The 27,498-nt window shown below is 44.3% G+C and overlaps 1 long non-coding RNA gene across 1 annotated transcript in view; it reads right to left on the bottom strand.

Moving 5' to 3' along the window:
- Positions 1 to 7,677: 7,677 nt before the first annotated feature.
- LOC144771584 (uncharacterized) overlaps positions 7,678 to 27,498 on the bottom strand; it is a 121,400-nt gene continuing 101,579 nt past the window's right edge. Inside the window, exon 5 of the long non-coding RNA XR_013599371.1 lies at positions 7,678 to 7,768. This is a non-coding gene — a long non-coding RNA (uncharacterized LOC144771584). The remainder of the gene's footprint in view (positions 7,769 to 27,498) is intronic.

The raw sequence follows: 27,498 nt of genomic DNA, 5'->3' as shown, positions 1-27,498 counted from the left end.
GACAGATCTGCATTGAAGAGAATGTTTGAAACTCATCAGAGCATGGAGACCGGCAGTCAATTCTAGGTAGTTTATGTGGTGAGAAGGTTCTTCTTGAGACCAAACACCGCCCTTGTTCTGATCTAGGAAACAGGTTTCCCAGCCATGAAGACTCGCATTGGATTCTAAGACAAATTCTGGTGTTGACCCAAAGATTGCTTTTCCATTCCATGCATCCAAGTTCTTGAGCCACCAGGTCAGCTCTAATCTTGCTTCCTGGTCTAGGGACACACAATCCCCATACCAGAGGCCTGATCATAGGGTCCTCGGTTTTACTCTTTGAAGAGCTCGATAATTTAGGGGACCCGGAAAGATAGCTTGGATAAGGAAGAAAGGAGACCGAGTAACCTGGCTAGTTCCCTTAATGATAAATTCTGTTGTTTCGGAATATGTCTTATCTCTTTCCTGATTTTGGATAGTTTCTTTGATGGGAGTAAAAGAAGGCATTTTGTGGTGTCTACGGTAAACCCCAAGAATTCCAGGGTTCTGGAGGGAGATAATATCGACTTCTCTCTGTTTACGATGAACCCTAGGTTTTCTAAAAGGTCTATTACTGTCTTTAGGTTTGAATGATTTGAGAATGGTCCTGGGATAGAAAGAGGATGTCGTCTAGACATATGATGATCATACGTATGCTCTTTTCTGTTAGGGAAGAGGAGACTGATCTCATCACTTTGGTGAAACACCATGGTGCTGAGGAAAGGCCAAAAGGGAGAGCTTGGAATTGGAAGAGATGGTTTTTCCACATAAATTGAAGAAAAAGTTGATGTGCCTTGGCCTTAGGGATGGTAAAGTAAGCGTCTTTTAGCTCTAGTTTGACCAGCCAGTCTCCTTCTAATAATAAATCTCTCAGAAGATGAATGCCCTCCATTTTGAAGTGCCTGTAAACAAGATATTTGTTGAGTTCCCTCAAGTTTATGATGGGTCTCCAACCCTTGGGTTTTTTTTTCTACGAGGAAGAGTGTGCTTATAAACCTTAACGTCTTGAGGAGAACTTCTATAATTACACCTTTCTGAAGCATGGAGGATATCTTCTCCTCTAATATTTTTTCCTGATCTAAGGTGAGAGGGATGTCTCTGGGGGAAAGAAGTTTGAGAAGGAATTTCTATAAAGTCTATCATAAACCCCTTCACCGTATTCAGAACCCATGGGTCTTGAGTAATCAGTTTCCAATTTTGAAAAAAGAATTTGAGTCTGCCTCCCACCTTTGGAGTGAAAGAAGGGGAAGGAAAAGGACTGGTTACTCACTTTGAGGGTTGTTGTTACTGGAGGGTCCTCGTGATCTGAAGCTTCTGAAGCGAAAACCTCTTCCTCTTTGTGGATGAAACTGGGAGGTATTTGAGGGTTGGTAACCCCTTCCGCCGTATCCTCTAGATCTAGGGTAGGACCTGCGGTTGAAACAGCTGGAAGAGAGGCCCCTTCTTCCTGCCCTTCCAAAAAGGTTATTGGTATTAAATACCCTCTTCATATTTTGGTGGGCCTTGTCCAATGCTGTAAAGGTAGACACATATTTACCTAGTGTCTTAATAAGATCTTCCCCAACAAGTAATCCCCTGGGGTTGAGAGACGGCTCTTTGTCAGCCAAATCACTCAATTTCGGACTGATTTTAGTTAGAACCACTCTTCTCCTCTTGGAGTTGAGGCTGGCATTGGCGTTGCCCAGTAAATTAAGGCTCTCTGACTGAGGCCTCTAATTACTTCAGTGTCCAAGGGTGTTCCGTTGATGTGGCTATCCTCAGCTGCATTGATAATCCTCTCCAAGGGACCAAGAATATCAAGGACCCGGTTTTGACAACCCTTAAGGGACCTCTCCATCCCTTTTCTGGGGTCCCTACCGAGTTAAAACAGATATTTAATTAGTTCGGTGTCAAGGTTTGGGGTATGGCAGACTTTTTCTTCTATGGAAGGTCTGGAGCATTCGGCTCTTAGTAGATTACGAATCTCTCTCTCTTCAAAGGGTTCCTTATCCATTTTTTTTATGAATTTGCCCTTGTGTTCATGGTGTACCACTCCGAGCTTCTAGGGTGTTTTATATTAAGGGGAGAAAACATTTCCTCGCCAAGAGGGTCTACAATATTGTCTTTTGACGATAAAGGAAGGTCCTCCTCAAAAGGTTGGGAATAAAACTCCTGGTCATCCTCATCTAAATCTTAGACGTATTCGTCTGGAAGGTCAGAGACATCACCATTTTGAAAATCATTGTCTCCCAATTAGAGATCATTATTTTGAGCACTTTGATATTTTGTGCCACTAGGGTCACCCGGATAGTTTGTGCAGCTGAGGACGCCATTAAGAGTTGTGCCGCCAAGGACACCCAATGTATTTGAGGTGCGGAGACCTCCCATAAAGGTTGAGGTGCTGGGACCTCCCATAGTGCTCTTGGGTGTTGCATGATCAATATTCATATTCTTTTTAAGTATTTTCCCCCTTAATTCGATGAGATTGTCGGTGGATAGGATATGTTGGTTCTCGTTAGTATCAACCTCCTCAGAGGGGAGTGATCTCTTTGATATCATAACTTTAGATAGGGTTTCCAACATACAGGATCTCATATTTTTATGAATCATACTTTTAAATGCTTTGTTATCCATACTAGGTTTGGGGGCGCTAGCTTCATCGGAGTCAATATCAGACAAAATATTGGTGACAAGGGTTAATAAGTAAACAGGTAATCAGTTTAATATATTATGTATTAAAATTACGTAAATTGCTCCCCTTATTTAATTATATATTTTCTAAAAATATTAATACAAAGATTTCAGGGCAGGTAAGACGAAGGAGTGGGGAATAATGTGGGTTTTAGAAGGGAGCAGCTGGTAGAGGATAGCCACAAAGCCACAAAGATGTTTCAAAAAATAGAATATGAAACACTAAACACACTAAATTCAAGAATTTAAGTCCCTATTGGTAGAAAACACAAGCCTCAGTAGTAGCATATTGTTGAATGCCAGCTGATCGGGTTGAGCAACTGTCAGAAAGCTTGAGCGCCTGATCAGCTGGCTCTCACTTTTAGTGCGAGTGAGGTAAGTACCCTGGCAATGCAAACGCACATCGAGCGCGTTGCCAGGGTCCCTTCCTCTAAATCGACACTCTCCGAGGATGGAGAAGAGGGTCAGGCCGCATAACGGTATAAGCTTATGATTGGGTTAAGACACGGTAGCGAAAGGCCACAGCCTATACTTCAGTGGCCCTTCATAGATGAAGGCCTTCACCTAATGCCCTATGTCAGGCTTTTAATCCGGATGGTCATCAATTTTACTGCACCTGTTGTCAGTTTGAATGGATTCCCAATTCCCTGCCTAAATCTGCTTTAGTTTTTCCTGCTAAGGAAGTTGCACTCTGGCCTATTGTTAACGACTTGGCTGACCTTTCCCTGCCCAAAGATCTTAGGTGCTTTAGCTAAAATTGTTGCTCTCTCCCGAAGTATCAGATACATTTATTCAACTTTCTTTGTGATGCTGACCCCAATGTGGTCTTCCTAATAGAAAGGTGGCTCCAGGACGGCTCCTCATCCGAGATAATTTTTATTCTTCCTGCTAATTTTGTCCTCTTGGGGATAAACAGACCACACAGAATAGGAGGAAGCATTGCTATCATTTTCAAAAAGGACTACAAATGCAATATTAAGGACCTCCAAAACCCTAAGTGTGAAGCTTTACTCTGCTCTTTTCTCTTCTCTCTGAAATGTACCTTCTCAGGGGCCCTTACATACAGTCCCCCTGGGCCTTCCAGTATTTGGTGCCCAGCTCTACCTGACTATTTGGCTCCACACATTTTACAGGCAGTAAATTTTACTTTGCTTGGTGACATCAACCTGCATCTTGAGGAACCCAAAGATAAGCTAGCCTCGACCGTCATAGACAATTTAGGCTCACTCAGTCTTTCCCTTCTTAATTCTGCTTCCACCCATATTGAGGGACACTTCTTAGACCCCATCTTTTCCAATCTCTCTAACCTTTTTGTTGCTCCTTCGCTCCAACTTTGTTGGAAGGATCATTATGTAGTGCCTTTGAGTATCACAGTCCTTTTTTCTCCCCTAACTCGACCTGCACTGCAACTTAAAACCAGGCATTGGTCCAAACTGGAAATGACTGAATTAAACAATCTACTTCTCAACAAAATTCCTACCCTTAATTCTCAACTTGACTCTGATCAAATCGCTGTGCATCAATGGCTCAAGAAGGCTACTGAATCATTTATGCCTTTAACATCTAAAACGCAACTCAGAATGCACCCTTCTGCCCCTGGTTCACTGAAACCCTCCATTTGGAAAGAAAACACTGTAAAACCCTTGAAGGTTGTTGGAGGAAGCACTATGCACCCGAGGCTAAGGCAGAGTATGTAGCTGCTTTGAAGAAATATCATGCCTCCTACAAATCTGCTAGCATCCTACTATACAGAGAAGATCACCAACTCCCAACACTGCCAGAAGACTCTGTTTAAAGTGGTGAATGAACTTTCGGCAGTTAGCACCTTTACACCGCCCTCCTCTCTTTCTCAACAACACTGTGATGAGCTTGCCACCTTTTTCTTAAGTAAAGTAGAGTTAATCCACCTGCAATTAGAGGCATATGCTTCTAATCTAGTGAATCCGTCAATCTCTGCTTCCCAAGCGAATGGTCAACTGGACTTGAATCCCTTTGACAGTAAGTCAGGTGAAAAGTCAGAAGAACCCCTGAAAATCAGGGTCTGGCCCTCTTTGGATTTAGCATGTTTGCACACTTTACTGGGTACCTTCAAGTCTGGCTCCCTGCTAGATCCCCTTCTCCCGTCAAAACTTAGACTTATTGACAATGCTGCCCTTACTGATATTCTTGATCCCCTCAATTCTTCCCTGAGCACGGGTTATGTACCCCAGAACTGGAAGTATGCCTTGGTACTCCCTCTGCTCAAGAAGGATGACCTGGACCCTCTCTGCTTGTCAAACGTTTTGTCTATCTCCCTTGTCTCTGTTTTCCCTAAGATTCTGGAAAGCCATGTCAATACTCAACTATCCTCTTTTGCTACTACTTGTAATTTCCTCCACCCGTCTCAGTGCGGTTTTAGGGCAGGCCATAGTATCGAATGACCCGAGTTCTGTGACCCCTACTTGGGGTCACAGAACTCCTTATGCAAGAACTTGACTCTGGTGGGATGGCCGCCCATATCCTATTGGATTTAAGTGCAGCTTTTGACACAGTCTTACATTCCATCTTGTTGGACAGACTGGAGGTGTCAGGTATTGTTGACCATGCCCTGAGGTGGATGTCTTCCTTTTTGAAAGATCGGACTGTTCAGGTCTCATCAGCTAATAATACACCCAAAACCCTAACACTGACCTCTGGTGTTCCACGGGGATCTATTTTGAGACCCCTGCTTTTCAACATTTACGTTTGGCCTTTGGCAGATGTGATTGAGAAATCTGGTCTCACCCTATTCTCTTATGCTGATGATCCACAGATTATTTTTTCAGTATCAGATGCTCATAACCAAGATCATGCACCACTCAGGCAAGGTTTGATTAATGTCGCCCTCTGGGTGAACAGAAATGCCCAAAGGCTTAATGGCAATAAAACAAAAGTCATGATTCTGGGAAATAATCCAGAACTCTGGGGAGTTAACTATGGGCCTGTCTCACTGGGGCCATTACCCACGCAGGTTAATAAGGTTAAGAATCTCGGCTTCACTATTGATAAGAACCTTTCCCTTAAGCCACAGGTCTCCAAGCTCACAGCCTCCTGCTTTTCCATTCTCAAATGGCTCAAGAAAATCCTCTGGCTGATTCCTTTGAATGCTCAGGGAACTGCACTGCATGCCCTGGTAACATCCAGATTGAACTATGGGAATGTGCTGTATCTGGGCAGAGACAAATCCTTGATCCACCGCTTGCAGATCATTCAGAACACGGCCACCTGCCTTCTTTTTCGGCTGCCTAGATATGCTTCTGTCTCTCCACTGTTCCACAAACTATGCTAGCTTAAGGTTGAAAAGGGCATTAAATTCAAGGCTTTATGCTACATGTTCCAAACTAGACACCGACTCGCCCCTTTATACCTCCAAGGATTGGTGTCACCCTACGTGCCCACCCGATCTCTGAGTTCAGCCAACCTCTCACTTTTCACCATGCCCAGATTTCGTCTGGCCCACATGAAGGGTTGCTCTTTTTCCTACTTAGACCCGAAAGTCTGGATCTTTCTTCCTTTAGCTCTCAGGAATTACCACTCTCAACTTACTTTTCCTAAGAACCTGAAGACTTTTCTCTTCAGCTGTCTTGGCTGAGCACTGTGTTATCTGGTTAGTTGTCGTGCTATCTTAGTTTCTCTTCTGCATCTTTTTAAAATAATATTAAGAATAAGAACTTCGACAGGATACTGTAGCCAGGTCAGCCCCGCTAAAAAAGTTACCTTCTCCAAGTCTGGCACAAAGAGTTCTGTTCGCCTTGCAGATGGCTGTGAGGGGCAGGGAGAGCCTTGTGGATGCTCATTGCTGTAGTGCGAAGAGCAGGCTGGACGGCACGGGTGTCATTGATGTAGGACAAGGAGCTAGTCGGGCGTTTTGGATGGTTGTTAATGGATCTTTGTGTTGGGCTGGGCTGTTGTTGCTGAAATGCGAAGTGCAGATCTTGGATTGCCAGCCGTCACTGATGAGCACTGTAGCTCAAAGGGTCGGATTCACCGAAGCTGTGCATTGCTGGTTGTCACGGGTAGCAGAGTCTCAGCATGAACGGGCTTGTTAGCAGCCGCAAAAAGTCCAAAACATTAGGGTTTACCTTTCTTCATAGGAAGAGCTCTATTGATGCCAGCCGAGGGTCCTGGGGAGGCACCTCTTGGAGATCAAGAACTTGCTGCAGCAGAGGCCAGGAGGACTCAGGCAGGTCCTATTGCAAGGCTAAGCAGTTCCAGTGCAGAAGGTCAGCTGAGCAGTTGCAGGGAGACCTGTGGAGCTTGTTGTGTCCCTGTCGTATTTGGACAAAATACAGAGTTGCAAATGTGGGGAGACAGAAATATTGGAAAACAAATATCGTGATTCAAAAATATTGTGGTGCAGAAATATCATTGTCAACAGTATCATTTTCTCAGGGAGATAATGTTGTTGTTAATATCAATTTCAATAATATAGTTGTAAAATGTATAATTTTGTATTATCTTAATCTGTTTTAGTGCACGCATTCATTTTGTGTTATTATTGTTTGTTTAACTGTTAATAGTATTTGTAAATATCGTTTGTAATTTTAATTGATATACGGATTACGACCGATTCGAGGTAAGTAAGCATATAAATAAATGAAATAAATGTTGTTTGCGCGCTGCATCGCATCTGGCGCTGCATCGCGCCCAATGAAATTAATCAGCCGTAATCCGACGTTTGCTACCCCCAACCCTGCCCCTCCCCGCCCCACGTCAGCACTCAGCAGCACTCCCACCACGGGCCGCTACTGCTATTACTATTATTTGTTTACTTTTGAAATTTCATGATTTCTTTATATACAAATATATATATTCACACAAACTCATATATATATGCACACATATATATTGTTACATCTATATATATATATATATATATATATATATATATATATATATATATATGCACACACACACACACAAGCCCACTCACTTTCATATTACTCTGCAACACTCTCTCACAATGTTTCTGCCTGCCTCTATTTTTCTCTATCTTCTGGCTGTGTCCTTCTGTCTTATTTTCTCTCCCAATGTCTTTCTCACGCCACACCTTCATGCGGATCTACGGAGTTGGAAGATAAAAATAATGTAAGATGTAATTTCTTTTGAAAACATTCAAAATAAACAAAAAAGAAACACACGAAATAAAACTCCACTTTCCCCCCAGGAAAAGCAATACAAAATGTGCAACTGCGGCAGGCAGAAAAGCCTGATTCTGGCATTTATAGTGACCTTTCCATTATTTCGTCTCAGGATATCACTATCTCGAAAGTGAATTGAAATGATTGGAAAACAACATTAATGTGCAGGCAAACACAACCATCTAAATAACCGATGTCGGAACGATCAAACACTTTAAATATTTGATACATCTTGGTAGCTTAGGGCTGTTTCATTCGACAAAACAAAAATATACAGCCGGTGATAGCGTTTTGTAATTAAAGGTGCCCCCGGGCAAAGCTGTTCTTCACCGAATAATGCCATAATCTTTACGAATCCTCCTGCATTCTTGAAAAGACGCCACTAAGTCAAAGGCAAACGCGCAGCAAAAAAATATAAGACCAAGGGCACTCAGGATGCAATAAAAAGAGCGGATTAGATCAACATTACTTTCATTACATTATATTGTATTTGTGTTATTAGGTCCACTGTTATCATTTAATCGTATAGCCGCTGTGTCTGATAGAGTGGAACAAAAACAAATGGAAATGATTTTACCCCTAAAGAAGCCAAGATTAAAAAGATTAGCATCGCGTGTATTCGAATGAAAAAATGTAAATCAGGCGGTTTGCGCTGCAGCCCGGGCTGATGACTTCACGGGTGGGAGGTGAGACCGCCCCCCTCCCCTGCTAACCTTCTTGCTCCCCCATCCCTGTACGACGTTTATCGGAGGTGATGAACTCTGACTGTGTGCTACTGCCACCACAGAATGATGCCGGACCCGGGCACCCTGTCCTCTCTCCTCAGCACCAAACAGTTTGTGAATATGACAAATTCTTGGTTCAGAAGTGAACTTAGCTGACAAAGGCATCCATTTTAGGGAGGAACGGTTATTTGTGGCTCTGGAACACATTAAGGCTTTGTGACTGCCAAAGGTTTGCATGTGCAAGTAAAATTATGTAGGCAAGAGATGGTCACCAATCAAAGCATTGGGTGGACATGCTGGCTCCTGCATGAAGTCACCATACCTTGGGTGGTTATTTTCCTTATACACTGAAGTCTATTAGCCATTGTTATGCTAGCCACCAGTTTGTGGCAATGGTTTACATTGTCTCTTCTGGCTAGAGGTGGGGAGAATCCTGATGAAGGAGATGACTAGTACGAGTGAAAGGGTACAGGTGCTACAAAGTGGGGCTTACTAGAGGCCAAAACATAACTAAAAACTCTGGCTGACCCTCAAAGTTTTAAATGTAGAACCTAGAACATTCGTAGTGAATTCTACTGAGTTACTGTTTCAGTAGAATTGAGTTAGGAATGAAATATGCTAATCATAAATTGTAGGTCATTGGAGGGATCAGCTTCTCCAAAATGTTAAAGCACCAGTTTTGTGTGTCAGATTTCAGCACATTCGAATAATAAGTTTAGGTGCCTCAGGGCCACATTTTGAGCATGATAATCAGACTTAGCCTCATCCCTTTGGTGTCATTAAAGATGTCTTTTTTAAAGTAATAAAACAGATAAGGTACGTTTTCCCCCGTTTCTTAGGACCAACTCCTTATCGAATCAAATTACATATGCATTGCTGATTTGCTGCATACAACTATAACATCTTACCTATGATGACCATCACCTATATTTTTCATAGGGCATGACCCTTTTAATAGTTCTCTGTCTCTACTCTCTTTGGAGTCCTACTGGAGCCTCACATAGAATTTTAGAGTAGGATGGAAGCCAATGACATAGGTCAAAGTTCTCACTTACTCATTCATTTTCATGGATACTGCATCAAAGGAAGCCTTGGCTTAAGGTTTACCTGTGATGGAGATGACCAGTCTTAAATCTCAAATAAAAAGGCTTTGTTTGGGCAGCAGAGAATCACTGGATATCATGGATGTGAAATTTGTATCATGTGCAGCTTTACAAGCAACACTGAAGAGTTCAGCCACAGGCAAATTACATATACTCTCAGGTCTTTCACAGACTGGAACTCCATAATGTAATGTATGCGATGTGCTGTCCTTGCAATTACATCTACGTGATAGACCACCCAGAACATTAGATGCCAATAGAGTCAACACCATAGTAGGATTACATTTAAGGTAGCAACAACACCCTTAGGTGCATAGTCTATGGAAAAAACACTGAAAATGTCCCGAGACAGCAGGTCATCAAATTGGTCAAGACACCACAGTGTGGGGATGTTCACGTATTTGCTAAACAACGCTAAATGCCGATTGTTTCTGAAGTGTAGCAGTATTATAGAGGGACTAAACCCCATGCAAGAGTGTAACTCAGTTATATTCACTTGAAACTGTCTCAATTGAAACTGTGTTTTTCACATTTTAATATTTTGTTACCAAGTTTTCATTTTTTTGTTTGCTGTTGGTGTAACTTCGGCATTTATTGTAATATTTTTTTCTGATTTGCCACCTCTCAAATATGTCGCTGTTCTTGATGAAACTGCTGCCTGCTTTAAATTCATGTCATTTGCTTGTTTTGATACACATTTAGGGCCCTAATATGATGTTGGTTGACAAGCCTCCGACTGCTCCTCGGAGGCTCACCGACCGACATCTTAGGTTTAAAGTAACCCCGGATTTTTGCCTACTCCGTGCTCCGATGTGAAAGCGGAGTTTAGGCAAAACTCCCCTACGTGTTGGAGCGGAGTTAGCCAGCCCCTCCACCCTCCCAAATTCATTAAAAATGAAAAAAGAAGGCACTTACCTGAGTGCCTGACTACATCTCTGCCTGGCCGCACTCCTTCCTGCTTCTCGACGTCCATCTACTATGAAAAAAAACTATGTTATACGTCTTGCGCATGCGCATGCACGTGTGCCAGACATGCAACGTAGGAGTTTTTTCATAGGACAGTGAGGAGCAGAAGGAGAGAGGTCAGACAGAGAAGGAGGCGCCACGCAGGTAAGTGCCTTCTTCTTTCATTTTTAATTAATTTGCGAGTGGGGAAGGAGGGTAGTGTAGCATAGCGGAGCGGAGCAAAGTTCCACAGAGTTTTATTCAAACTACGTGGAACTACGTGTAGCAGCACTACGCCAGCTCCGCCCACCCCGGTTTAAAGTCCCACCGCCTTCCTGCAATGTAGGCAGTCTGAGTTTAAACTCACCGGTCAGACCAACTGGCTTCCGATGGACTCAAGGAGCCCATCGGCCAGTCGGAGAACACATATAATCTCCTATGGGCGGCGTTTCCACTGTGGAGATTAATATGTCAGTTTCCGACATGCTTTTCATGTCGGGCTTTCCGACATGAAAAGCCTGTTGGAAATTGACTTTGTGAGCCCCTAGTAGGGCCCCCATGCCTCAGCAGCCTCTGGTTGCGGGCCAGAGTAGCACCTAAGGTGCCCCTCTGTAAATCCCTGCACCGTGTGGCAGACACAATGAGGTGCCTGCCACGCAGTGCAGGGATTAACAGACATTCCCATTTCTCTACGGGAGTTTGTGCTGCGGTCAGTTGCCAACCACAGCAAAAGCTCCCATAGAGAAATGGAAGCTTGCACCCGCACCATGTGCGGCCGCATCGTCATAGCAGTGTCAGTCGGTCGGAGACCGCAGCGATGTCAGTCGGAGGCAACTCAGACCGACATTGTTACGAGTCCCATAGTATGCTGATGTAAATCCTTATGGAAACATAATTGCTATTAAGTTTTCTTATATATGAACTTGTTGGATTGTGTTTGTATCAACTTCTTATTGATTTTACTCTCATAAAGTGCAATCAGCATATATTATGTCATGTGAATCTACCTGGTTTGTCCCCTTAATTTCGAAGTTGCATTCCACTAACTAACTGCCTTGTGCCTCATCGGTGGGCTAAATTCTTCGGCTGCCTGATATCTTTTACTCCTTTAAAAAAAATTGTACAAAAAGAAACTTCCTTTTTTCATTACATTTACTGATTTTTCCTAGGAAATTTCCTTTCTAAAAGGCCCCTCATAAATTGTTTTTATCATTTGTGCACACACTGTGACTGAAACTAATTTTTAAAAAAACACAGTTGATGGACAGAATGTAGAACAATGTCATACATTCACCCCAGTACAAGGATCTGGGCCTAAATCCATCGTTTTTTTGCACTCCACACCACCCTGGGCTAGACACTGGCTATATGCAAATCAGCTCTGACCCTGTGCCTCATGGGAACAGTCCAGTCCGAACTACCAAGCCATGTCTTTCCCAGATGGGAATCAAGCATCCAAGGACCGGTTTCTGGCTATCAGCCTGCATCAGCCTGGATAGCTTGACTCCAGTGGTGTGGAGAGCCTGGGACTCACGTCTGAGCATACCCAGCCCACTCGGGGTGAAAATTGCAAAAAACACAGTTGATGGACAGAATGTAGAACAATGTCAGACATTCACCCCAGTACAAGGATCTGGGCCTAAATCCATCGGTTTTTTTGCACTCCACACCACCCTGGGTTAGACACTGGCTATATTCAAATCAGCTCTGACCCTGTGCCTCATGGGAACAGTCCAGTCCGAACTACCAAGCCATGTCTTTCCCAGACCGGAATCAAGCATCCAAGGACCGGTTTCTGGCTATCAGCCTTCATCAGCCTGGATAGCTTGACTCCAGTGGTGTGGAGAGCCTGGGACTCACGTCTGAGCATACCCAGCATTGCAAAAAACATAGTTGATGGACAGAATGTAGAACAATGTCATACATTCACCCCAGTACAAGGATCTGGGCCTAAATCCATCATTTATTTGCACTCCACAGCACCCTGGGTTAGACACTGGCTTTGCTCACTTTGCCACTGGATTCAAGCAAGCCGGGCTGAAGACGGCTGGAATGCCAGAAACCGGTCCTCGGAAGCTTGTTTCCGGTCCAGTGAAGATATGGCTTGGCAGTTCGGGCTGGATTGTTCCCATGAGGCACAGGATCAGACTGATTTGCATATAGCCATGTCTAAACTGGGGTGGCAGAGTGGGCTAAAGAACGGTGATGGATTAAACCCAGATCTTTTGACTGGGTGTGAGTGTTTGATTGATTCAGATGCTCCGTCCATCACCACCCCCTTTTGTACCGCTTTTGGCGCCATAAGTGTGGCAGGGTATGCTCAGACGTCAGTCCCTTGCTCACTTCGCCACTGGATTCAAGCAAGCCGGGCTGAAGACGTCTGGAATTCCAGAAACCGGTCCTCGGAAGCTTGTTTCCGGTCCAGGGAAGACATGGCTTGGCAGATCGGGCTGGACTGTTCCCATGAGGCACAGGATCAGACTGATTTGCATATAGCCATGTCTGAACTGGGGTGGCAGAGTGGGCTAAAGAACGGTGATGGATTAAACCCAGATCTTTTGACTGGATCTGAGTGTTTGATTGATTCAGATGCTCTGTCCATCACCACCCCCTTTTGTACCGCTTTTTGCGCCATAAGTGTGGCAGGGTATGCTCAGACGTCAGTCCCTTGCTCACTTTGCCACTGGATTCAAGCAAGCCGGGCTGAAGACGGCTGGAATTCCAGAAACCGGTCCTCGGAAGCTTGTTTCCGGTCCAGGGAAGACATAGCTTGGCAGATCGGGCTGGACTGTTCCCATGAGGCACAGGATCAGACTGATTTGCATATAGCCATGTCTGAACTGGGGTGGCAGAGTGGGCTAAAGAACGGTGATGGATTAAACCCAGATCTTTTGACTGGATCTGAGTGTTTGATTGATTCAGATGCTCCGTCCATCACCACCCCCTTTTGTACCGCTTTTGGAACCAATTTTAGGCAGTCAGCGATATCGCATGCATCCTGATCCTGGTGGACGGACAATACACAACTAGCCGACCTTGCAGGAGGCTCTGCCGTAAATGCTATTCTGAAGCACAAAAGTAAGCATGCTCCATCAGTGGAAAATTGAATTATCCAGCGTGCAGATATCTTCTTATCCACTCCTTTTTTAAACATGGACCTTGGCTTTATGGTGGTATTGATTTATGTGCCACTGAGTAAGTAATTTTTACAATTAATTAACAATGCAAATGAGATTGGTTTTCCCCACAGTGGAGTAATTCTTTATACAGTTTTTTGATATTGGATCTCAACATATATATTTTTATCTTTTTGCCTCACAGATTAGTTCATTTGCCCCAGCAAGTGTGTACCACTGAATAGAGGTCACTAACCTATATTTTTAAATGAAATATCTTTTACTCTGGTCCACTTGTTTATATTTTTCCAATTTTCTAGATTTTTTAGATGCTTTGCTCCAGTATCAAACTTAAACTATGGCCTAATTCTGATGATGACCACTAAATAACGTTGGATAGAAACACCGTTAACAACCAAGGCAATGGGGACACTAAACCGGTGAATTGTTTTCATGAAATACATGATTTGATCTGGCCTTGCCCAGACTACTAAATCGTTCAATTGCCTTTATTTGTTCTGCACATTTTTGCATTGAAATCAAATGAAATGAAAATAGGAATTTATAAAGCGCACGGCTACTCACATAGAGTGTCCCAGCGCTGAAACCACCAGAAACTGCAACAAAATGAGCTCCACCTTTGCCTACCAGAGTGCTATTGCTGAAACAACCAAGTTTTTAGTTGTCTCCTAAAAATCAGCAAGTTCTGGGCCTGTCTGAGATTCAGAGGCAGATCATTCCACAGATGTGCTGCTAATACCTGACAGGAGCGTCTCCCTGCCTGAGAATGGGCAAACTTGGGGATGAACATGAGGGACTGCCCTGAGGACCTCAAGACCCGTTGAGGCTTGTAGCGTTGGATCCTCCTTCTCAGATAGACAGCACCCGTACCATGGAATGCTTGATAGGTCAGCACAAGAGCATTAAACTGAATCCTCTTTCTGACCAGGAGCCAGTGCATTGCCTTCAGGTGGGGCAACATATGTGTTCTAGGATTCACCATAAGAATAGCTTTGGCTGGGGCGTTCTGAACAACCTGCAGCTGATTGAGTAGATATTCTGGTAAGCCCAGATATAGAACATTAACATAGTCCAACATGGATGAAATTAGGGCTTGCACTACGGTTTCAAGGTTTTCAACCGGTAGCAGAGTAAGAAAGATTTTTACCATTTTTAGCAGAGCAAAACATGTGCCAGCAACGGTTTAATTTGAGTCTTAGCATCCAATTTAACTCCCAAGTTCTTTACGGCACTAACCGGAGCAGAGGGAGGAGACATGTCATGAGGCCACCATTGGCTCCAATCCTCACTTGGAGGGCAACCAAAAAAGATAATTTCAGATTTTTCTAAGTTGCACTTTAGTTGGTTGAGTCGCATCCAACAAAAGACCTTCATTAAACATCTGTTGATCTTACTCCCTCTGAAGATTGTCCCTTTGTCGCACGTGAACAGCAGTTGCATATCATCTGCATTGGAAATAAACGTTGCACCATGCGACTCAGCTGGAGAGCAAGGGGGGGCCATTCAAATGTTAAAGAGTGTTGGGCTCAAAATTGCACCCTGTGGGACACCCACCTTCATAGGTGGAACTGCTGCTCATAGAGGAATGGACCAGATTTCCTGCTGCCGCTCGCTCAGAAAGGAGGCGAATCATTTGTATACCGTGCCCCCAATACCACACTCCATCAACCTTCGCAGGAGCCGGTCATGGGACACGGTATCAAAGGCGCAGACAAGCCCAATAATATCACCACAAAGCTACCCCCTTTATCCAACTGTGTTTTGATCATTTCTGAGACTTCCAGTAGCGCTGTTTCAGTACTGAGGGAGGCTCTGAAGCCCGACTGACAATCATGGAGAACATGGTTCACTTGAACATATTCTATTAGTACTAAATTAACATACTTATACTTAAGGAGGTGTCCACGAGGCGGGGATCTTTGACCTGACCTGACCTCGTCAGCGCCGGTTCGTTCCACCCGCCGCGTGGCCCACCCTGAGTATGCCCGGTCTCCCCTTCCGCCGCCACTGCCAGTAATTGTATTTTGCTTCTCTGTTGTGCCAGTATCTCTTTTGCGCGTCCACTGTTGTGCCCCTGATTTGTTTTCATTGCTTCCACTGTTGTGTCCCTGATGTGTTTGTCGTTGCTTCCACTGTTGTGCCCCTGATTTGTTTTCATTGCTTCCACTGTTGTGCCCCTGATTTGTTTGTCGTTGCTTCCACTGTTGTGCCCCTGATTCTATTTTTGTGCTTCTACCGCCGTTCTCTCCCGCTGTTCCACCCGCTCCCCGCTCCCTGCCGCTGCTCCCCCGCGGCCTCACCCCCATTTTGTTCTGTTCACCGCACCGCTCCCCTCCCCACTCGCCACCCCGCTCCCGCCTCCCAGCTGCTCCTCCCTCGCTCCGCCCCCCCCCCCACTCTCCATTTATGGCAGAGTCCGCATGTACACGCAGCGTGCACGCGCAACGGGCGCGGCGATTGTGCGCCGAAGGCGCGCCAAAAGCAAGCCTGTCTACGCCCGTCCATGCCTGGACCGCGCCCAGCGCCAGACCCCCTGGCCCCCGCAGATGCCAGCCCACCCGCCGGACTTACGACGCCGCCACCCTCAACGCACTGAACACTGGACGGATCCCCGGCTGCTACCGAGCCACCCCAAGACGCACCCACGGACCCTTCAACTGCCAATCGTGCAAGTTTTCCTGCATCCGGACCTGTACTGCACCCGCCAAGCCGAGCACCAGCAGCAACCGCTTGAAGTGCATCCTGCTCAACACCCGCTCCGTCCACAGACACGCCGTAGAACTTTGGAACCTGCTCGACACCACATCTCCAGACGTCGCCTTCCTCACGGAAACATGGATGAACACCTCCTCAGCGCCCCACATCGCCATCGCGGACGGATACAAGATCCCCCGGAGGGACCGCATCAACCAGACAGGAGGAGGCATCGCCATCGTCCACAAGAACACCATCCGCATCATGACCAACTCCGACGACACCCTCACAACCGCCGAACATCTTCACTTCCAAATACACACCGACCCCAAGACCACTCTCAGAGGCACCCTCATCTACAGACCCCCAGGACCCCGCACACAATTCAGCGAAGACATCGCAGACTTCATCAGCCCGCACGCCTTCCCCTCCGCCGACTAAATCCTCCTAGGGGACCTCAACTTCTACCTGGAGAACAACAACGACAACAACACCACCACCCTGCTGGACAACCTCGCCAACCTCGGACTCAAGCAACCGGTGAACACCCCCACCCACTACGCCGGACACACGCTTGACCCAGTCTTCTCCTCCAGCAAGTACATCTCCTTCAGCCACTCCACCGGACTCCACTGGACAGACCACAGCTGCGTACACTTCAGCTTCAGAAAGACCACGACTCACCACCACCCGTAACAGGTTCCCCGCAGGAGCTGGAACAAGATCACCGCCGACCAGCTCAACGGACCCCAACCAAGCAGCCAACAACCTCACACAGTGGATCACCAACTGCGACGACCTCGCACCTATGAAAAACCATCCCAGCAGGCCCGGCAGCAAGAAAGCCTCCTGGTTCAATGACAACCTCAAGAACTCCAAAAGGAACTGCCGCACCCTCAAGAAAGCCTGGCGAAAAAAACAGACTACAGACAACATGACCGCCCTCAAGCACGCCACCCGCAAACACCACCAGCTGATCCCCACCACCAAGAAGGCAGCATTCAAGGAACGTCTCGATAACAATGCACACAACAGCAAGGAACTCTTCACCATCGTCAAAGAGCTCTCCAACCCCAGTGCCGGAAACAACGACATCACTCCCTCACAAGACCTCTGCGACTCACTCCCCTCGTTCTTCCACAGCAAGATCGCCGACATACACAACAGCTTCGGCGCACAGACCACACACCCAACCACCGAACCGTCGCCCTCCACCACCACCCTCCGCGCCTGGACCTCGGTCAGCACTGACGACACCATCCACACGATGAACACCATCCACTCCGGATCACCAACCGACCCATGCCCCCACCACGTCTTCAACAAGGCCGACTCCGTCATCGCACCCCAACTCCGGGACATCATCAACCGCTCCTTCAGCACCGCCACCTTCCCGGAGAGCTGGAAGCATGCCAAACTCAGCGCCCTCCTGAAGAAACCATCAGCAGACCCCACCGACCTCAAGAACTACCGCCCCATCTCGCTCCTCCCTTTTCCTGCCAAAGTCATCGAGAAGACCATCAACAGACAGCTCACCGCCTTCCTCGAGACGAACGGATCCCTCGACCACTCGCAGTCCGGCTTCCGAGCCAACCACAGCACCGAGACCGCCCTCATCGCAGCCACTGACGACATCCGAGCCTTGCTTGACAATGGGGAAACAGCGGCCCTCATCCTCCTAGACCTCTCCGCAGCATTCGATAGTGTCTGCCATCGCACCCTAGTACAGCGCCTCAGCAACATCGGAATCCAAGAGAAGGCACTAGAGTGGATCATCTCGTTCCTCACCGGAGGAACCCAGAGAGTCCGCCTCCCCCGTTCAGATCCAAGGCCACCGAAGTCATCTGCGGCGTACCACAAGGATCACTCAGCCCCACCCTCTTCAACGTCTACATGAGCCCCCTCGCAGCCATCGCACGCCAACACAACCTCAACATCATCTCCTACACCGACGACACCCAGCTCATCCTCTCCCTCACCAATGACCCAGCCACCACCAGAACCAACCTACACGAAGGGATGAAATTCGTAGCCGAGTGGATGATGAACAGCCGCTTGAAACTGAACTCAGACAAGACGGAAGTCCTCATCCTGGGATCATCACCCTCGGCCTGGGACGACTCCTGGTGGCCCCCTGCCCTGGGCAGCGCACCCAAACCAACGGACCACGCACGCAACCTCGGCTTCATCCTGGACTCCTCCCTCTCGATGACCAGACAAGTCAGTCAGTCAGTCAGTCAAATATCTTTATTTCGGTTAATAAAAACCATAAAAGCAATGCAAAATTCATTATTATACACTTTAAAAGTATACAGAAATAAGATATACACATGATTGCAGTTCATATAAACAATCTAAAAACAGTTAAAATCTTTGATACAAAGAGAAAAGGTGTGATGTATTTCCTATGGGTACTGTATCGATCCCCCTATTCCTGACCCTTGTCTGGTTAATAATTAACTAGCAGCCATCTAACGGCGCAAAAACCCGTTATCTGATTAAGCCACACCACGGCACAGAAGCGCGTTATCTGATTAAGTCATAACGCATGCCATCTAATTAGGCAAGCGATATTCCTCCAGCCCCCTGATAGGCATACAGAGTTCTCAAAACAAATCAAACCTACAGCGACCTGGGAAAATCCCCGCAGCCATTGTTTTGATTTCATCGAGAACTTCAGTAAAGAATGTGCAAACGAACCCGTTCGTATGACATCCTTATTGACGTATTTATGTCCATCCTTACGTCAATCTCGGCACCTTTCAGGTATAAATATTACCGACATTGCCTTAAGCAAACACACGCGGTGGTGACGAGATTGGAGCAGCGAGACTTGCTGAGGAGCCCAGCTGAGAGCGAAGCCCACAGACGCTGCCCCTCCTTCCTGACGCGCTGAGAGAGAGACGCTGCTTTTCTCCTGCCGAGAAATCCAGCTCCGGCGCTTCCAAGCCGCCCTCGCAGGCAGCTGGAATATCAAGACCTGGGATAAGAGATACCAGCCCTCCAACCTTCTAGATCCCAGGTACAGAACTGAATAACCCCTTGCAGAGAATTCTTGAGTCAGTCCCTGGGCAAAACAAACTTAACTTAAACTGCTACTTATCTACTCCCGCCCACGTATTAGGCTTAGGTCAGGTACACTGGGGTAGGCGTGGTTAGAAGCACCAGTTGAGTACGATTAGTCAAATGTATATATGTATGTATCTATTTTATCCATTTTAAGTATCATATGGCTCAGAAACCATATCAATGCTTTTACAGTATTATTTTATAATTCTGTCTTTACTGTATGCACTTTACTTAACTATAAGTATTGCAATAATAGCGATTCATTTCTCTTGTACGAGAAAAGAGACTGATCAATAAATAACATCTTTTATTGAACACGCCCATCTCTTCCTTTCTCTACAAACTGGTGAAACTAAGAATGCACTGAACTGACTGAGTAAAATAAGTTGTCTTTTGTTTTCACACGACTCTAGAGATACACTCTTGATTAGGGGAGAGCAAAGTTGTCATGTTCTATGGTTGTCAGAAACTAAATCCCTTCTTGTCTATCCAGGGAGGTTCAGATCCTCCTTGCCTATTCGAGAAAGTTTCTAGTGAACTCTGAGCTAGCTGGCAAACACAAAACTTTAAGTCTAATATCGTCGGTAGAAGACCTAGTTAACCTCTGCCCTAGGTCTATACTATTGAAGATATTATTCCAATGCGCAGAGCCTATTGGGATAATAGGAACTACACTACATGGCGCCCAACCGTTTGGATAGGCGATAAAACTAACGCAAGACACTAGAGTAACTCAGTCGTGCTTTTTCACACAGAGCCCCTTTTTTCCCATAATACTCCAAAGACGTCTGGAGTGGGTGAAAGGTCATATCCGCCAAACCTCGCAGGAGGAGACTCCTATGTAAGGCTATTGGTTTATTCAACGTTGAAGGATATACTGTTCCAAAATATTGTGCATCTAATCTTTGTTTCCGTGGAAACCTGATCTGCAAACAAACAAAATAACCTTTCTAACAGTAAAATGTCAGACAGTGAAGTAGAAAGGGAGACAGCTAGAATAGCAGCTGAGCTCATAGCAGCTGATAATACTCTGCTGCAAAATGACCCGGATATAATACTCATCCTGGTCAACATAAGAAAATCTATAACTTTAAAACTTATAGAAAATGGGCTGACACCAAGAGGTGGTACAGTCATATTCGTAATTGAGGCACACGAATATCGGCAGACAGAGGTATTCTATTCATGGATAAACTTTCCAGCAGCAAACGCTGTAACAAAGGACTTCCACTATTACAAAATAGAGGAACCTCCTAATGAGTACACTCCTTTCGAGGAGGTGGAAATACCACTCAAATTCCAAGAGCACCTGCTCTTGTTTAATGGCGCCCTAAAACATAATAATCACATCACCAGGCTCGGTCCACTAGGTAGACCAGGAGCAACGTGGCCGGTCCTAGCCGGATACACACCACATCCAGACATTGAAGAAATGCCTGCAGCAGACCTTTTAGCACAGCTAAAACAATTAATAAAAATACATAGACAATTAGTCCAATATGTAATGCGGACTTCAACAGTCCAACCAGCAATTAAAATTCCACAGCTGACCCCTCATCAGGGGAACACAAATAAAATTACACCACAGAACATACAGTCCTGTCTAGGTAAAGTACCCGCAAAACGGGAACAAATTCCTTTCTGGCTAGCACAAAAAATCACTCAAATAGAGGCGGTGTTTCCAGATACCACCCCTGTTGAGAAACACAGGATTCTGACTATCTGTCTTCCAATGGGAATCGCACCACATGTGGAGGACTGTGACACTTGGGGAACAGTCTTTGCTTCCATTTACACAAAAACACATGGTGTACCATCCATGTCAGTAATACCAGATGTGCTAAAACAAATTCAAGATGAATACGGTCCAGAACCCGCTTTAACTCTCGGTATGAAATTACTCAAAGACTTCAAGCAGGTCTCGACAATATTACTAGCCAATATAAAGGGAGAAGCAGCAAATGTGGCGATCTGCCAGAGGTTAAAAGAGACAAATATAGCAGACCAACCATCTGAAATTGCCAGAATTATAGAAAAATCCTATGAAGAACTAGGAAGAGATAGTTTGGGTGGAATACCAGTGAAACCCCAAATAGTTGAAAGTCCTGAAAGGGTATTTATCAAAAATAATCTGATCACTCAAAAAAAGAGCTGGGATGGAAATAAACAATCCAATCCTAAAGAAAAAAGATTCCAATCCAGAGGATGGTCTCCTCGGCAGAGAGAAAGATCTCCAGACCAAGGACGCAAGTCTCCCCAGAGGGAGCCCTCTGTGAAAAGATACAACCTTAGAAATAGGGATAATATAAAAAAAACTGATAAATATCAAGATATTGATACACGTCCCTCTCAATCTTTTCAGACTTCCTCGCAGAAATCGGAAAGAAGAGGACGATCAGAACACAGGGAAGAGCACGTCAAGTCCAAAGACAAGGAACCTGCTCATCAAAATAAAAAATTACAATTTCCAAAAAAGAAGGTAGCCAGTATTTAAGTAATAAATCATGCCGAGAATACTGAGGACACAGCTGAAAAACGGAGAATGGACTCAGACAATGCTAGACAGCGCAGCAGAAGTGAGCATAGCTCGCAAAGTCCTTATGAATCATCTGGAGACAGTGGACACAAATGAATACATTCAAGTGGAAACTGCAGATACCAGAGTTAGCAAACCTCATAAAATATATGAAATAACATTGCGTATAGAGGGGGATAAGACTAGAAAAATAAGGGGTCTATTTTGGGATAATCTCTCCAAGGGCTTTGACATCCTTCTAGCTGAAAAGGACTGGCCACCCGAGTTTGTCAGGGAGTGCCCACATGGCGAAGAAATAATTATGCCTGCCTTCTCAAATCATATTCCAATTCATAAAAAATATACACTTGCAAGAAAGTGGGCAGTAGCTCAAGCCCCTGCCTTATATAAAAATCATGTGGGATGGGATGAGGACTCTCCTCCTCACAAAATCCAGTTAAAATCACAACCTACTGCACAGAGGCAGTACCCAATTAAGCAAGAAGCTAAAAAACAGGTAAAAGAGATCCTAGATCAACTTGAATACCAGGGGGTGATTGAAACTTGCACCTCACAAATGAATAATCCTTTGTTTCCTGTCTCCAAACCAGACAATTCATATCGTCTTGTTTTGGACTACAGACACCTTAACTCATGTTGCAAAACCTTTGCAGTACAAAACTCGCATAGTGCTGCACTAATGAATAACATAGTGCGAAAAAAATACAAAACAACATTAGACATCTCTAATGGATTCTTTTGTCAAAATATAGCACCAGAGAGCAGATATTTGACGGCGTTCTCAATAAATGGCGCGCAAAAAAATTTCTGTTGTTTGCCCCAGGGGTTCAAGAACAGCCCAGGATTATTCTCAGCGAGAGTAACAGAATTACTACAAACATATGATGACGAGGCATTATCTTATGTCGACGACATCTATCTAACAGATGATCACTTGGATACTCACTTGAAGCGAGTGAACACCATAATACTTGGGTTCGCAGCAGAGGGTTACAAATTCAACTTTAAAAAGTCAAGAATTGCCCATCTAACAGTCCTGTTTTTAGGATATGAACTATCAAGTGAAGGCAAAAGCCTGGCTGACAATTTCCTAGAGAAATGTGCTGTAATCCAAGCACCTAAAACATTAAAAAACTTACAATCAATTCTAGGCTTCCTAAATTTCGGAAGAACTTACATTATAAATTATGCAGAGAGAGTTAAACCTCTCTATGATCTAATAAAACCAGATTTTAAAAGAATCAACTGGACTCAAAAACACACAGAAATTTTGAGATCTTTACAAACAGACATGTTAGTTAAAACAAAATTACAAACACGTGATAACACACGCAACCTTGTGATTCGAGTCATCCCAGGAAGATGCGGATTCACATACCTGACCTCTAATGAGGGAGAAAAGATACCAATTGCATACAAATCACACTTGTACACAGAAGCTGAAAAGAAGTTCAGTGTTAAAGAAAACATTGTTCATGCAGTTCAAACAGCTATAGCAAGAGAAAAAGACAAAGCTGACGGTAGACGTATCACAGTCAGAACAGCAGAATCAGCCTTTGAGGCATTAACAACCCCATGTAATTTACCAACCACAGCATTGAATCCAGAGTGGATACAATGGGTAAATTCAATTACTACATAGAAAGTATACTACTATTTTGATCCAGAATTGAAAGAATTAAAATGTCTAGATTATGAAAAAACATACCCTCTGCCAATCGACATTCTGCCCTTACGACAGTACGCCTGTGTAATCTATACAGACGGATATGGTCAACCCTCAGTTTGGGGAGAACAAGCATACAACCCCACATGTGAAGTTACAAAAGAAGTGTGGCGCGGAGGTAAATTAAGACCTCTATTGACAAAAACACACTCAGTGGAGAATAATTTAGAACAACAAACTGAAATTATAGCGTTAAAAATGGCGCTAGATAATGCCGATCGCGAATTCCCGACACTTATAGTGTGCGATTCGCATTACTGCATCAAATCATACAATAACGATTTGTAGAAATGGATTCAGAATGGTTACAAAGATGACACAGGTGCCACAATAAAGCAGAAAGCGCTTTGGGAACAAGTAGTTCTTTTAAAGAAAGAACTACCAAAAACTCACGTGATACATTCAGTGAGTCATCGGCGTGATGGCGTTCACGTTGCAGGGTATTTATTGGCTGAGACAGCCACAGCGGTTGCAACTAAATCGGCTTCCGTAGCTACAAAAAAGCGTACAGTAAAATACATTGACGTGAAACAGTGCTGGCGGTGAGAACATCATCAAAAGGCGACTGCTCAGCGCTACCGATCAATTACCCACTCAACTATACATACATAATCGATGCAAACTCCGTTCCTTTTGCTCGAATCCCTGGAGTGGGGGACAGGGTAATTCCAAACATGGACAGGAGAGGCTTGTTAATCGCAGACGCACATATGGGTGAGGGTCTTAGACACCTCAAGCTAAAAGATTCCCTAGAAGAATTACAATCAGTGTACTGGTGGCCAGGCATGAGTCTGCATCATCACATTTTTGCAAAAAACTGCCCAGGCTGTAACAGAGATCGCAGTGGCGAGCGAGGAGGACTATTGCCATGGCATTTCGCTCCAGATAAACAACGACAATAAGAAAGTACCCATCATGAAAAAAAGCGTCATATTAACATAAAAAGACAAATTTTCACTTATAATGTAGACCCCAGCGCTCGGCTGACGTCTGGACTGTTATAAAAAGATTTGTGAGTCTATAATGGCATATACGCTAGGAGCATGCTACGTTTTGACTAAATATTTTCCCTTTAGCCCTCAAGCTTATGGGGAAGCATGGCCAAATGAGCATTGCATAGCGGGACTCTTCTCACTTCCTTCCTGAGGGATACGGGATGGTGTAAAGAAAAAACCAAGGCATAAAGCTATCTATAATGGAAAAGGTATTAGGTTCGGGAGCTGGGTGGGTCAAACATTTAATAAGTGTCCAACGTAGTCTAAATAACCTGCCAAGAAATTCTCTGAAAGGATTCAGTCCGTACGAACTATTGTTCGGGACTAGAATGATGATCCAAGATCTTGATAGTGAGACTTCAGTGGTTAAAGATAAATGCTTTGATATCAAAGATCGTTTGGCTATTTTACAGGACTTAAATGAAACAAGGAAAGACCTGAGCAACATAAAGTTGAAACAGCAGCCAACAACCACTGAAGAGAAACCACCTGTCCCAGCAAGGCCTGTCTGGATTCCAAAAGTCGGGGATCTAGTCAGAGAGAAGATCGCGTTAAAGAAGGAATTTGGGCCTTCTTACAGAAAAGCAGTTCCTGTCTTGTCTGTCAATGGGACAAGATCAGTAGTACTACCGCCACTTGCTGGTAAAAAGGAGAACCGAGTTGTATCCATCGACCTCGTAAAACCACAATCATGTGGCCGATAACAAACAGTAGGCCAAGTGGACTCCCAAGAAGTAGTAGAACACAAATGTTTGCTACAAATTCAGAGGTTCAAACTAAGAGGCTAATCACATTCGAAATGCCTACAGAACATCAACAAGGACTATGCAATAAAGCAATGGAACTTAAACCTCTAAAAACCCAAATAAAAACATTTAGTCGAGACACACCAACCTACAATGAAGTAACATATGACTATGCTGATGAAACAAAGAAAACTTCTAGAACAAAAAGTAATCCAGAAGCAATTGGAACAATTGACAGAACAGCATCCGGCTACTTCATCAACTTCGATGATTCATCTGAAGATCTGAGTGAATCGAAGAAACAGCCATCAACAAAAACTTCTAAAGATAAAGCTAAGGAACTTTGTCAACAACTGAAAGAAACCTATCTGATTTCTCCATGGATTGAATTTTGGGTGGCCTTAGGTGCATTTATCCTCATACTTTGGCTCATCATGGTACTATGCTTGGGACATTTCATTGAGGGAAAATATGCTAAAATGGACACAGCAAGCCAGAAAATCAACTTGGTCCTTAAACCACACACATCTTCACACGTCGAGAAAAGAGAACTTTCTTCAGTCAACTTCACAGCCAACCCTATACCCGGCGGGGTAGCATGGGACAATACTGATTATGAAATCTATGGTCCGGTTGAAATCCTGAAGTATCCACAACAATTCAAGATCTCATTGAGTGACTTTGTTAAACCAAGCACATTTGCTGATGATTGGGACTTTGAAAGTATTAATGATATGATGTCTGACCTAGTGATTTCTGCTAAATTTACAGAACATGATTATTTGCAGGGTTCGTCTAATTATGATCAGATGTTCTGCTACAACCACTATGGTAACCATTTTCTACATAAATCTGCACAACCTAGAAATGTTTTAAATTATAACCAATGGGTACATTGTGCTACTCCTCCAAAAGGTAGCTCGAAAACATTTTATGATAAATATTCATACTTTTCAGGGTTTAACACAAGTAAAGCAGAAACATTTTATTTCAAATTGTCAAATAAGACAGGTATGAAGACCATGCTTACAAACACAAAATTGATATATTCAGATTCATTTTTTGAGCAAATGAATACATTTGGTTTTGATTTCTGGAACAATAATATTGAAGCAAAAACTGTTTGGGGTACAAGAGATTGGCAAGTACAAGGTATAGAATCATTGTTTAGAGCCTGCATGATCCCAGAACAAATTATATTTTTGAATGACACTATTCAACAAACTACCTGTCTTGGCTTAGCCAAAATCAAAGATTTAAACAAACCGTCTATTCCAAAGCCAACAGTGAACAGTAATAGCTCTATAGATGTTGAGATAGATGTGAACCATATATTAAACCAAAACAGAACACATCCTGAATGGAAAAAATGGTTGATCTGGCCCACAGATACAAATAACTGTCAAGACAGATTCCTGAACAAAATACAGGGGTTCACATTGACCAGGCCAGACCCTAGATATTCCCAAAGACAACATCCAGGGATAGTAATCACCTACAGTGTGGGCAAGCTCTGCCTTCAATGGCTACAAACATCCACACTGGCAGAAATTAAGCAACACCTAACTTTACTTACAGAAGGTGCTGACTTGCGTGATTTCATTATGGGACCACACAAACAGCGTCAAAAACGTTTCATAGCGGCCTCTATATATGCAGCTTATAACGAAGCCTGGAAAGAAGCTCAAATTGAGACAGCAGAGAAAATACGGGAAATTGACCGTATTAATTTGGAAAAATCACTTTCTGTGGTGGACAATGGGTTAATGACTCTGTCCTCCAGAATATACTCTCTGGACAGCATTGTGTCTTCAGCAATCGATATAATATCACAAGACTTACTGTTGTTACAACACGGTCAGTCCCAATTGCGTTCTATTGTACAGCTTGGCTGGACGTTACAAAATCTGCGTTCAGGCTATGTGCCTTGGCGTTTAATCAACACAACGTCATTATTTAATATCTTTAACCTTAC

This window comes from Lissotriton helveticus, chromosome 1_1, assembly GCF_964261635.1.
Source record: "Lissotriton helveticus chromosome 1_1, aLisHel1.1, whole genome shotgun sequence".
NCBI lineage: Eukaryota > Metazoa > Chordata > Amphibia > Caudata > Salamandridae > Lissotriton > Lissotriton helveticus.
The sequence above is the reverse complement of the archived record's forward strand: the minus strand, read 5'-3'. Positions and strand labels throughout refer to the sequence as shown.